Genomic DNA, 14,150 nt, shown 5'->3' on the forward strand with positions numbered 1-14,150 from the left:
TTCTACTAGTTAGTAGCATACTTGAACTTTGAGTAGGTGAGAAATCAAATATCTCATTTCAATCATCTCTCCCTCCATCTTGTTACACTTTTCTTCAAGTTGGGTATAACTCTCTCTTTGAGAAAATGCAGACAACTTTGATGTGGTCACTCCAAATTTGAGTCCTCTAACATGACCACGATCAGGACCAAGAACTTTGCTTATTGCATCATCTTTCATATTAGTTGAGGAAGTGTTTATCCCTTCATTATCAATTTTTTTCAATACGTTCCTAGCATTCCATCAATTAACAAAACAAAAGTGGTCAAGGAAGAAAGAGCAAAACATTCTATAAATCAAAATTAGAAATTCACAAGACATTGAAAGTAATAAGAAAAACCTTACAATAACTATAATCATACCATTATTTCTGCAACTTGTGAGTTACCAGATTACCATCTCTTTTCCTGGGTGGCTTGGTCCATAGTGCAACTCTAGTCACTGAAGTTGAGGCTGAACTACTATTTTTCTTAACAACAACACATGTGTTAAGAAAATGCTTTAGGACTGAAATAAGTCCACTCTGTTTAAGTTGATTGTGTCAAAGATTGTTCCTATTTTTAGGGATTAGTTATTTTGTTATTCATGCTCTATAATTGTGGAGCAAGTATAGGACTTTTTGGTAGAGGGTTGTTATGTTAAGCTTTAAATATTCTTGGGAGTTGGTTGAACTGGGCTAGCTACTTAGGAAGAAGAAGAAATTACCTTTCCGCTTCTTAGAGTGATTGCACTTACATTTGCATGCTCCAGTTGAGTAGGTAGCTTTCCTGATGATTTACTCTCAAGCTTGCTTACCACAATTGCAAGTTGCATGATTTGTGTGCCTAAGTTTGAGAAGCCTTGTCTAGTTTCTTGTTGAAAAGACTTTGTGTCTTGTTGAAGTTGTTTTGTTTCTTGTTGAAGTTGTATGTTGTCCTTTTGCAAATTGTGGAGTACCTGTTGAAATTTTAACGAATGGTCCACAAGAGATTTAACTACATCCTTGAGAGACATACCTGAAGAGCTTGAAGAAGATTGGTTCCAAGTTCTCAAATTTTCCTTGGACCCCCATTTGAAATTTGGGTGATCTCGCCACCCTTGGTTATAAGTTTGCCCATGGGGGTCGTACTTCCTTTAGAAGCCTCTTATCACTACAGAAAAAAAAGGTCTACTATAACTTTGAAAAAAATGCTATCATAGGTCTATTATAGCATTTTGTCCAAAGTCGTGACAACCCATGCTATTAAAAGTATGGAGCTTTTCATAGCACTTTTTAAACGCTATTGAAAAGTTGAACTGTTTATAGCATGTTGTTACATGCTATAATAAGTTTCCTTCTATAGCACTTGCTAAATGCTATGAAATATTCATTTTTATAGCGTTTCGTAAATGTTATAAATACAGGTTTCAAATAGCACATTTAGTCTTTGTAACACGTAAGAGCATTTTTGAAAAACTATGAATTCACTTTTATAGCAAAAATATGTAGTTATTGTTTGTCTATTATAGCATTGATTTATAATTCTAATTATTTATTTAGTGAAAGCTATAATAAGCCTTATTGTTAAGGTTTTGTATTCATAGCATTATTAGCTTTTTATAGCTCTAATGAATCCTATTGTTGCATATTTATAACTTCTAAAATATGTTCATTTAATCCTATATTGTTGTGTTTCATACATTTCTACACATTAGAGATCACATAAAATTATATTTATGTAATTTCCAAAATAAATGTTATCAAAATAAGCATTCAATACAAGATAAACACTTTACCAAAGGTGAAGATACCACAGGGTCAATAGTGACGTTGTTAATCAAGGGTCCATTTGAAGCATTATAGAGATATTCACTTGTATTTCCCTAAAATTAAAAGAATTTAAAGAAACAAAGTAAAAATATTAAATAATAAGAAAACATAAACATAAGCCCACATCGATTCTACTAGTTAGTAGCATACTTGAACTTTGAGTAGGTNTTTTTCTAGGTTTTTGCTTCTTGGGGTTCTTGAAACAACTTCCCAAGTTTTTACTCTTCTTTGGAGAAGGGAGAGCCTTGGGCTCAATCCCTTTTACCTGCACATTTAAAACAGAGCAAAGATTAGAAGCTTTGATTTTATTTTTGTTATTACAATTGAATTTTGAATTTGAATTATTAGTTGAAGGTTTTTCATTTATACAAATTTTGTTTTGAAAATTTGAATCTTCTTTTGAAGTATTTATATTTTGGCAAAATTTGTTGTTGAAAGAATTATCATTATCATCTTTTGAAGAAGATTCATTCTTTTTAGAAAATTGAAGTGAAGAATTAGAAACATGCTTTTTATTTGAACTATAATAGTTGCAAAAGTGAAGAGATGCACGAGAAGAATTATGAGAAGTCAAATTAAAACCATAATGAATTGAAAGGGCTACCAAACAATGAGAACTTTTGTATAACATGGAATCAACAATGTAATCAATTTCATCATGTGTCTATGGAGCAAAGAGAATAATATTCCTCCAGAAATCTCATGGCGTCATAAATGTTGAAGGATATTACCTCTCCGTCAAATTCTACTCATAAAGACCCCTTATCTATATTAATTATAGTTTTTGCAGTTTTCATGAAGGATCTACCAAGTAGAATATTAGAGGAAGAAGTAGAGTATGGTTCATCCATTTTTAAAATGTAAAAAATCAACAGGAAGAATTAATTCTCCAACTCTTGAAGATGCATGCACTGATAGTCCTTCATCAACCTACAAAAAAAAGTTAAGTAATAAAAAATTTAAGTAAAGTTATTAAAATAAAGAAATAAAATAATCGATAGATATATGTACTAATTAAAACTTTGTCAAATGACCATGCAATTGTACTACCGATTACATCTTCTATGTATGTCATTTATGAGTTTGGCCTCCATAAAAATGCATCATGTTTTATAGACAAGTCTACCCAAAGTCTCATTGCTTGTGGACCAAGGGGAATATGATGAACAAGAACTTTTGGGTCATTTGAAGACCATCGACCTTTAGCAACTACCTCTCCTATACCACACCAATCTAGCAACTTACACTTGCGAAGAGCATTATTATTGTTAATAGTCTATCAACAAGGCAATATAAAAAGCAATATATAATATAGTGAGAAACTTATTAAAAGTTTGTTAATCTAAAGATAGTTCAATAATCTACGAGTAATAAATAAAGAATATAGGAAACAAATAATAAACACTTTACCAAAGGTGAAGATACCACAGGGTCAATAGTAACGTTGTTAATCAAGGGTCCATTTGAAGCATTAGAGAGATATTCACTTGTATTTCCCTAAAATTAAAAGAATTTAAGAAACAAAGTAAAAATATTAAATAATAAGAAAACATAAACATAAGCCCACATCGATTCTACTAGTTAGTAGCATACTTGAACTTTGAGTAGGTGAGAAATCAAATATCTCATTTCAATCATCTCTCCCTCCATCTTGTTACACTTTTCTTAAAGTTGGGTATAACTCTCTCTTTGAGAAAATGTAGACAACTTTGATGTGGTCACTCCAAATTCAAGTCCTCTAACATGACCACGATCAGGACCAAGAATTTTGCTTATTGTATCATTGATAACTGGCAGAAATACAAGTTATTATAGCCTCTTATTTAGAATTATGAGGGTTAACAAGTAGAATATGTGGTGATTATACTAAGAATTCATATGAAAAGTGAGCTTGCGTCGATCAACATAGGAAATCTCCGCTAACCCAATAATATGCATTATTCTACGTCGAAATGTCTATTTTTGTAGCTATTGTAGGAATCGATCGTATGCAGTGAATCCCAGATCATCGCAAGGGTGATCGCGTGTGTTCATCGCATGGATGTTGCGGTTACAGAGTAATAACCATGATAGAAGGATGATCGCAAGGTTGGTGGAATGCGATGGTACTTCGACAAAAATGAGCATAAATGCATACCTTGGAGTACCGAAAAGATGATGTTGACATTTCACCTACCGCGCCGTTAGTGGCAAAGGTTCAGAGTTGGACCATCACGCCGTTAGTGACAAAGATTCAGGACGAGACCATGAATGCTGTCGGCGATTGAGCTCTATAAATAGAGCCTTAGAGCCCAAATTCAAGGTATCCAAGCTTCTGCCTTAAGGCAGATCCTTGTGATCATAGATGAGAGCGTGAGAAGACATTCTTTGAGAGTTCTTCATTTCTTCACCCATTCCAAGTGACGACCAGAGCTTTGCTGGAGATAGATCTTGAGAGAGACTACTCCACCGCCCTTCCATGGCACCACCGGCAGCCTTGACACACATCTGATGGAAGCAAGAGATTGCCTACATCTAGCCCTCCATCTCTCTTCTACATCTGTATTGTATTACATTTTGGCTTAAGACATTAATACATTTTGTAATTAATGCATCTCTTTATTTCCTTCGACTCCATCTTCATTAACTTTGTCGTTATTATCCCTTACTTTCATTGCAACGAACTAAGTAAGATTGTGAGAGTATCACATACTCAATCATGCGGCATAGACATATGAAGCATGTAACAAACCACCGAGAGGTGTGCATTGCACGAGTATAATGAGTAAATCCTCTTTGCTTAGTGTGAGGCTGTATCAACGCTTGTCTATGAGCTGATCAACGGTGAGAACTCACTAAGCAAAGTAGGCAGTGTTCCTAGAGATAGGAATAATCTTATGTTCAACCATGTTTTATGTGATTATCTTGTCTTATGAGTGCATCATTCACCCTTTGGTCATACTTGAGAGAGTAGTCTAAAGATAGAATCTAGATTTGAGAGAGTCGGATTAGAATCACACAAGCAAGAAGTAGAAACTTAGACATAAGTTCTATTGCTATTTACACATCGCATGCGCCCTTGAAATAGGATATGGTGGTATGTGGTCACCTTATCTCATGTGTGTTAGATCGCATAAGAATAGAGACTTAGACATAAGCTCTATCAACATTTTCACATATGCATCACATGTGCATATTTATGTACAGCATGATCGCATAACTTGTGCTGGTTGGGATTACCCTTGCGATCAAGCTTAATGATGCAGTGAAGCTTTCCCCTCCACTATTTTATCTATTTTTTCATGCATCTTATTACGCATTAACAGTCGTCGCGTCTCTACCAATTCTCATAGTCATACTTCTATTGCTTAATCTGTTTAGTTAGGAGAGGATTCTTCTATTAAAACTTCGCACCGAGGAGAATTATTATCGCACCTACAAGGAATGAACGCACATCACATCTAAGAAAGCAACCGCAAATCCTAACTAAACAATCACTTCATATGCAAACATTACTATAAAACACTCGAGAAAAACTACTTGTAAATAAGTGACCATTGAAGGGATAAAAATTATGTTGTTTGGATTTATCTTGGAAGTTCAAAGATAAAAAAAAAAATCATATGATCAAAAACAAAAAGATTGCAACCACACTTGGGAATACTTCGATTTAAAATTATGCTAGAAATTTCAAGCACACTTAAAGAAGCATCCAACATCCTATTTTGCAATGCAAAGATTGCAAAGACAACAAAAAAATTAACTTAGAAATGACAACTCTTTAACTCATTCGGTAGTCTGCTACAAATGGTGCGATCAATTTTAACTTCCACAATGGGTCTCCAAGATTATGAAAAGTTGCTCACCCTAACAGTATCAATGAGAAAATATTATCAAATCCATTGAGTACTTGAGAGCGTAATAATGCAAATTCATAAAGTTGGAAAAGTATGGAAAGACTAATGAAGTTTCTTCCTCAACCATGCGTTTTATATGTAAAGTATCACTAATCTTCACAATGCAAAAGATAAGTTTATTAAATTAAAAGGCAGGTAATCACTAGCCATGGGAGCATCCGCACACAATTGAGATTTAAAATCTATGCAATTGAACTTCATTTGCACCACTCCTTCGTTATGAATCTTTTGAACTAGAGCTGATTGCAACTTATCTAGATTTTGGATATCCTAGATTTTGAACTAGAACTCCTCCAATTTCTCACAAGCAAATAACATTCATTTTGGATATCCTAACCTAAAATTTTAACAAGTTATCTAGATTTATGCAACATAAAAAGTTTGTCAATTGAAAAAATCAGTCATAATCATCTCACTAATAATACCCAAAAGAGTTAAATTTGAAAGCAAGAAAGTTGAGAAGTCATTCAAGTTGGAGATTGCATCTAGTAAACTGCATCTAGTATACACAATTTACCAGTCTACAAGACAAGATCTGCTATGTCTACATGGAAAAGTTACTTGCCTCATCTGACCAATGTTATTTATGTTTCAGAAAATCTATATAAGATTATAGTAAAAGCTAGTTTTGGTAACCATGGGTGTTAGGCTAAAATATGTACACCTTTGTATGATTTATACATGGAAATTCATGATTGTTAATATCCTAAATGGTTGGTCGTGGTTTGAACCTTGACAACCTTATTCACAATGACCTTGAACAACCAAATGTAAAAAAACAAAGCAAGTGCTTGACTAATATGCCAAAATGTTGATAAATGATATTATGAAAATTTTGTTAAACTATTGCATGGCCATTAGTCAAATAAAAACCAAACCAACATCCAAATAGGTAGCAAACTTTGAAGAAGTCAGGCCATTAAGTCAAATCAACGTCCAAATAACAGAGATCATGGTAGAGAAGGCTTTGCTTGCACATATCAGTGAATATTCTATAAAATAAGTTGCAACCAATTATCTATATCAATAGTGAACAATAATTATAGCATAGGCCAAAGACCATCTTGGCAGTGGAAATAACAGATCAATACACATCAACAAATGGTTTAGGTTCTTTACAGGGAAGAAAAAGGCACACAACAATGAGAGAACATCTAAATTATAAGTGTCATTAAAAATGCAGAGACATGTATCCCCACAACTGCAAATGCAAAAAGAAAAGTGCAACTTATTCTTTCTCCATCCATACAAGGACTCACATTTTTTAGGTACACCATTAAGGATTAGAGTAATAAAAGAATACTTCATCATAACACCAAGTAGAGAAATCATTCTTTACCAAGTCTAAAGTACAAATAACTCATGGGAAGTGCTAGAATAAGCTCTCAACTCCAGAAAAATATGAAGAAAGAAAAAACAACCTGTGACATCTGAAAGAAAAGAGAATGTGACATGTGCTAACCTTCAATAATAAAACAATATTTATAGTATTGTCACCGTATGAATATTTTGTAGCCCTTTTATAGACCCAAATTGCCTTTGCTTGCTGATTTTTTCATCACTAAGAGTGGGATTGAGTTGATAGACAACCTTAGGGCTTGCAATCTAAATTGAAATCATGACTGAGGCATATGATAAACGGTTCTCAAAGTTGAAATTTTCGTTTGTCTTTCTTTTTTGTAACAATTTTAAATTATTTGTCAAAAAATTGTCTGTTAGAGTAATTACTAAGGAATTGAATATATAAAATAGTTTATAAATTATTTCATCGGATGTTGGACTAAAGAATACCAATGATACTCAAATATGAGTAGAATCATAAGTAAATTGAAAAACAAAGAGTCCTTTTTTTGTACTAAGCTTATGAAAATATGAAGAAGCCATCTCTGTATTTTTCCAAGATCCATCTTGGATGGTAAAGGAATTGCAAGATTATGGAAAGGGATTGGAAGATTACAAAGTAAGAAAAGAAGTAATTAGATTGTTTAACCACAACAAGTGTAGGCTTGTGATAACAGAGTTAGCATCCAGGTTTAACATTAAATCATTAAGCACCAAGTGTCGTGGGTTTCAAAAAAAAAAACAAATCTTTTCCTACATAATTTTGATGTTCTCTCAGAAGAAGACAAGCAAAAGCTTTTGATGGAAGTCTACTTTGGATAAGGGGTCACCATTTTGCCTAAAACTATATTTGCAACAGAAAAAAGGTAAAGTACTTTTCAAGAAAGCATTTTAATCTTGGTTCCTTCAAATTTCTGTTTTGATTCTTCATGTTAAAAAAAATTGAGTATATATGTTTTAATAATTATCTTCCTGAAATTGGTTTTTATTCAATTAAGCTACAAAAACTAGTTTAGCTAGGATTTTGGATAAGAGAATATTAAAGACCCCAAGAAAAATCATTCCATGGAAACCCTTCACTTATTTTTCTTGGAACAAAACAGCACATTAAGAAAAAAATCCAAAATAAAGAACAATTACTTCACCATTGCCAAATCAAATAAACAATTTCACGAGGCATTTTTTAAAACAGGCTCTATGCAGCAGTAAACTTTTACCAACAGAGCTGAATTTAACAAATTGAATTTAGCTAAAATAGAAGCTATAACAGTAGACATTCAGTAGAAGAAATCAGTGGAAAATATAGAGAGAAAGCAAAATGAAAAAGAAAACAATGAACTGAAAAAGAATACCTAAAAACCTGAAATGATGTTGAGTTTTTGGAGAGCCCAATCACAAACCCTATTTGTTGTTATAGGAAAAGCTTAAAGAGGTGCCTCTGTCGCAAGGTTTCAATCCCAACATAGAGTCGTGGGCCACCTCCGAAAACACCATCTATTCGGTCACAAGCGCTCCTCTCACTGACTTCACGCTCATCCGTCCACACTTTCTGACGTCTAATCAAAGCTTGGTGCGTTGTGAATCAGTTTTACGACATCAAGTGAATTCCAACTCAACTGGTTTTTGCGAATCAAAATTGGGGCTTCATCAAGAATCAAGATTAAGTGGAGAGAAACACATAAATAAAAAAGAAAGAACAGAGAAATAAAGGGAAGGGGAAAATGTGAGACCTTTTCACCTTAGTTGAAATGCTATAAAAAGTGATATATCTTGTAGTGAAGGTTGCCAAATCTAAACTTCATAGTTGAAAAAACAAACCATATAACAAAACTAATACACAAAAAGAAAGCACTCAGTATAGATAATTCAAGAGATAATTCAAGATTAGACCTGAAAGACAACGAGCAACAATGATCTAGTGGGCCATTATTTTTAGTAAAGGAATTAAGGCTTCAAATTTTTCATTGCAACTCCACCCAAGATCTTGAAGTCTCAAATAAAGTTAAAAAAACTGCAGCGAAGATAATAAATTATAAGAAAAAGGCTAATCCTAATCATGGCCGTCAAGTTTGTCAACTCAAGAAAAATTCGGCTTCGGCCCAATATTGGAATGGTGCTCTCAACCCATGATCTTTTCAACTTACATGGAATATAGTGTCCCAAGAGTGGAACTATACCCTTGTACAACATGCAATTACAAACGAGTCAAAACAATCGTAGTGGGTCTTTTTCTATAATGCACTTCAACGATACTTTGGGAGGTTTTTTGTTATTTTCAAAGAAATATACAAACCGAAAAAATGATAAAACAATATTTGACAAGTCTTGAAGAGCAAATATAGAACATCAACTCTTTTATTACAGATCTTTTATTGTGATCAAGCTTGGTCCTATTATTGTAAGCATCTTCTGCCATTATTCAGTTTCTTGTTTAGCTGCAATCCAATCTTCTCCAACATCGAGATTATTTTGGATATAATCGTTTTTGGTAGATTGAGAAAATCAATCCTAATCTGATTTGGCTTTATTTATGCCCAATGAGTTGGGTTGAAACACACATTCAATCTCTCTCCATCGCATTTAGTCAAAAGAAGGAGAACAATCATAGTCTTCAATTAAAAAAAATAAGCCAAAAAAGGTTAGAGTTGAAGGAAAGCACACACCAAGAGAAGGGCATCAGAATCAACGATCCAGTAAAACAAATCCAATTGCTCGACGTGAAGCCTTTAAAAGTTAGGGCTTGAGAGCACCATTCCAGTATTCTGGCTCTTCTCGATCCTATACACAAACTCTACAAGAGATGTGGAAGCTTTGAGAACGGAAAAGGCCACAACATAAGTAACCTGTCAAATGAGACAAGAGTTGAGGCTAGGGTTTGTGATGAAGAATGTGTGAGTGAAAGAGAAGGACAAACAAAGTTGGAGAGGACTAACAAATATGCTTCACGCTGCGACTGACTTGCGAAGTTGGAGACGAGAAACGAGAGAGAAACCTAAGAGCAAACAATAGATGGAGCTGTTCGAAGGAGAAGACGAGAAAGAAAATGAAGGGGAAGAGACTGCACTTGAACTAAGAGGCAGAAGAGAAATGACGCTTGAAGGAAAAGGCGGAAGAGAAAACAAATCCAACAGCGCGTAATCTGAAAAAATGAAGAAATTGAGCGTCCTAAATTTTAACCCTCCCGCTTTTTTTCTTTTGTTTTTTAATAGCCTTGTATTGAAAGGCTACGCTAAAATGCTATTGAAAAGTGTAGTGTATTGCATTAACTGAGGTTGACTTCATGGGCAAGCTTCTAAAGCATGTCCAACCACTCTACATGCTCTATATGTTTTAATTTGGGGAAGTTCTTCTTGAGCAACCTGAGTGAAAAGAGAAACTAGATTAGATACTTGAGTTCTCAACTCACTAACCTCTTTAACTTGAACAATATCATATTCTAGAGTCCTTGATCCAAAATTCTATGAATTCTCTACCATAGTTGATATTAGCTAGCTAGCTTCAGTGGGCGTTTTGTCATCTAAAGCTCCATCGACAACTGCATCAATGTTGCTCCTCTCAGATGGAAGCAATCTTGAATAGAGATACTGAATAAGATATTGGTCAGAAATTTGATGATGGGGAAAGGAAGTACAAAGTTGCTATTGAAGGGAACTCGACATGAGGGGATCCTTGAGCAGAAGCGGATCGTCTAAATTTCATTAATTATCGAATATAAAATTTACAGTAAACATACAAGTAGATATGCATTCAAGGTTAAACTACAACATGCTTTTACAAAGAAAACAAGTTTCAAGAAACCCCACCTTTGAAGAACCTTTATTCAAGTAATCCCTCGTACTAGCCACGAACAGAACTTCTTCTTCGTGGATCTCCTTTTTCACGCACGGACACTACCAGTTGAGAACTCTCTGTATTCTCTTTTGGGATTCAAAGACTCAAGCAGGAGTTATGGGCTTTGCTTAAATCCTAGGAAGAGGGAAGAAGATGGAGAGGATGAGAGGGAAGATTTCTTAGAGAACTTTAAATTGCTCTAATTGCATTCATACCTAAGGAACTGTTAGGTGGAATATTTAATTTTCAAGCCCCTAATTAAATATTCGTTTGATTCAATTCTAGGTTAGTTAGATCAATAGTAATTTTAATTGATTCGCAAGGCAACCTAACTTATTGCTTCCTATAGATCGACATACTATTAGGTGTCACGAATCATACATCAATCAAAAGTATTATTATATAATCTACAAGCTTACTACAATATGATAAAATCTCATAAAAATAGAATTGAATTCGAAAAATTACAATATTTTGGTTTAAAAACTCACAAATACATCAAATTAGGGAAAAATCCTAAAAACCTTACCTAGAGAATGATACCTTAGCCCATAATCGATATGCCGATCAATGGGTTTGAGTTTAAATACATCTACCAAATAGAAAAAAAAAAATAGAGAGAAATCGAGTTCCAATCGGTAGAAATCAGAGTTTTTTTTTTTTTTTTGCCTAGGTGACAATCTTTTCTATTTATAAAATTGCGATGATGCCGCAATGCTCGGGTATTGTGTCATGGCACTGTAACGATAAAAATTAGTTCCTTATTATGCATGTACTGTGATGATGAAATGAATGATGTACTAAATGCGCTCAAGTGCTTTGCGATAAAGATAATTTGTGTGATACTACATTCTAAGTGTCTGCATTGATAGTGATATGTTCGTAGAATGCGATGAAGTAGTGCGTGTCACAAGTTTCATTGCACTGAAACCAAGTATAATTCCAACACAAGTTTCTCAGAGTGATCCGAGATCGAACGCGAGGATTGTTGTCGTTAATGCAATACTTATATGATACATGCGACCGATTTTAATAATGAATCAAGAATGTTGGTTTGTACAGAAATATAAATTGCGATAAAGTAAAAATGCGTTGTAAAGTAAAGTCCTAAACTACTATGATACATGATACAAGATACATGATACATGATACTGATGTCGAGGACTAACTGTGAAGTTGTACAAAAGAATCGATATATGCGATGGCAAGTCTTATGAATGAAGTAGAAAGAGAAAGAGTAAAGAGTAAAAACATTGCAAGTTTGTCAATCGCGTTAAGGACGCAACTAAGGTTCCGCTTTCCCTTGGCGTACACCTCTCAGTAATTGGTCGCGTTCCCATATATCTATGGTGAAACAAAGATGAAGTGATAAACGCAAGGTTGTTTCCATCTCTGGAAATACTTCTCGCTTTAGTTAATGCATTCTTCCAACCTTTTCTCGATAAGCAGAATAACATCTTCACTTCTGCTTTCATAGGTGAAGATGCCGTCAAGCATGGTTTAGCTAAACTTAATTAATTCCTTAATACAAATTAACTCACTCCCTTAATTCTCGCTTTTCACCCCGGAGATTAAGAACACATCATGGAGAAAATGGATGATAAACGTATGGAAAGAGACAGAAAGATGATAATGGTGACGATGATAACATTTAATTCTAAAATTAAGCATTTGATACATGTTGTGAATGAAGGATTATAGAAGATGAACATAGAAGATGAAATAGAGAATAGAAACAAATATGGAAAGAGTGCCAACGTCTTGATACAGATTTCGATTGAAGATTTGTGCTTGCCGGTGTGTGGAAATGGTGGAGAGGAAAGCTTCCCTCTCAGACTTGCTTCCTCGGTAGAGCTGACCCTTGCACAGAGCTTCAACTTCGGGAATCAGAAGAATTCTCTGCTCGGAGACTCACCTCTCGGCCTTGTCTCGTCATTCTCCCAGATTTAATCTGTAAGTCGCTTCAGACCAGCCTCTCTCTCAGTATCAATATATGCACCTCTCTACGTATACATGTATCTCCTTTAGCGAATTTGAGGAAGCTATTTATAGGCGAGACCTTGGCTCTTTGAATTTGTGGTCCCCACTGTCTAATTTTGGTAGTTCCTAAAATGGCGGAATGGAAAATTTCTTTCTGTTACGCAATCAATCCGTCAGAAATGCACAACTAAAAGTTGTACACTTGTCAGAATCGTCCGCAAATGCGTTGCTCTTCACATCTTCGATCGATCGCCCCATGTGGTGTTGTTTTTTATTACCGCATGCGGTTAAAATTGCGTTGATCGCTAAAGCTCAGGATTGATTGTCGCATGCGCCGTCATTGCGTTGATCATCTCTTCGTTCTGGATTGATGGGCGCATGTGACATTAGATGCATTTTTTTTTGTCTTCGAGCCATGAACGCATGTGGTGACCTATTTCCTGCAAAACAGAGACTGAAACATTCTATTTCGCCACCACAATGGTGTTAGTGGGTGTGTTTACGACATTTTCATAATATTCATATTTCTTAGCCAATTTTTATACTATCGATGCAACTTTCCTTTCTTTTTGCCACAATATCTAAATAAAAAGCATAAATAGCTTGGATTTCTACAAATTATCAGGCACTGATGGAAAATTCACGCTTTTAGACTTCAGAGCGTCGCAATGGGCGGTGGGCATTACCTCATGTTTCTTATTAAGTACATCAGATGTGCTTGCTAAGATGTAAGTTCGGGCCTTTTTGTTAGCCCTAACCCATCGATCATAGATGTCCCAAACATTTTGGTTCGCTGTTGTACTGGGAACGGAAGGACATTCCTCCGTCAACACAAATCTTAAATCATCCACAACTAATATCGTATTGATGTTTGATTTCCAGTTTGAATATCCTTCACCGTTAAATTTATTGGAAGCTAGTAGTTGGATAATTGAATTCGACGTTGCTGAAAAATTTAAACAAATTCTATTAAACTTTATGCATCTAAATCAAAATTTAGCAAACATAATAAAGTACCCAAAAAATCTTTATTTATTTGCAACGATAAATTAGTGGTTTAGAACAATTGCTACCGTGGGGCAGTCAACAATTCCTTCACTGAAGCAAGACAACTCTTGACCAAATACTATATCAGAATAACTCTTTATAGTTCTTTTGGTTATCGTTTTCGGTCAAGACCTTTACTAACAATTAGTAATTCTTGTAAGTGTGACCTGCCATTTTTCAGATTTTATAGAACGGTATGAATATGCCCCCAAGATGGAAGACAATAC

The 14,150-nt window shown here is 34.6% G+C and overlaps 1 long non-coding RNA gene across 2 annotated transcripts; it reads right to left on the bottom strand.

The window, feature by feature from the left end:
* Nucleotides 1–4,815: 4,815 nt before the first annotated feature.
* On the bottom strand, nucleotides 4,816–10,188 carry LOC120092880. 2 transcript variants are annotated; one of them, XR_005486208.1, is made up of 3 exons: nucleotides 9,999–10,188; nucleotides 8,418–9,908; nucleotides 4,816–5,674 (listed from the first exon to the last, which is right to left on the bottom strand). It is a non-coding gene; the product is annotated as an uncharacterized LOC120092880 (long non-coding RNA). The 2 variants fall into 2 exon arrangements; XR_005486209.1 differs by lacking the exon at nucleotides 4,816–5,674 and having other exon boundaries at nucleotides 5,685–8,856; nucleotides 8,956–9,908.
* Nucleotides 10,189–14,150: the final 3,962 nt, after the last annotated feature.

This window comes from Benincasa hispida, chromosome 12 (genome assembly GCF_009727055.1).
Source record: "Benincasa hispida cultivar B227 chromosome 12, ASM972705v1, whole genome shotgun sequence".
NCBI classification, from domain to species: Eukaryota; Viridiplantae; Streptophyta; class Magnoliopsida; order Cucurbitales; family Cucurbitaceae; genus Benincasa; species Benincasa hispida.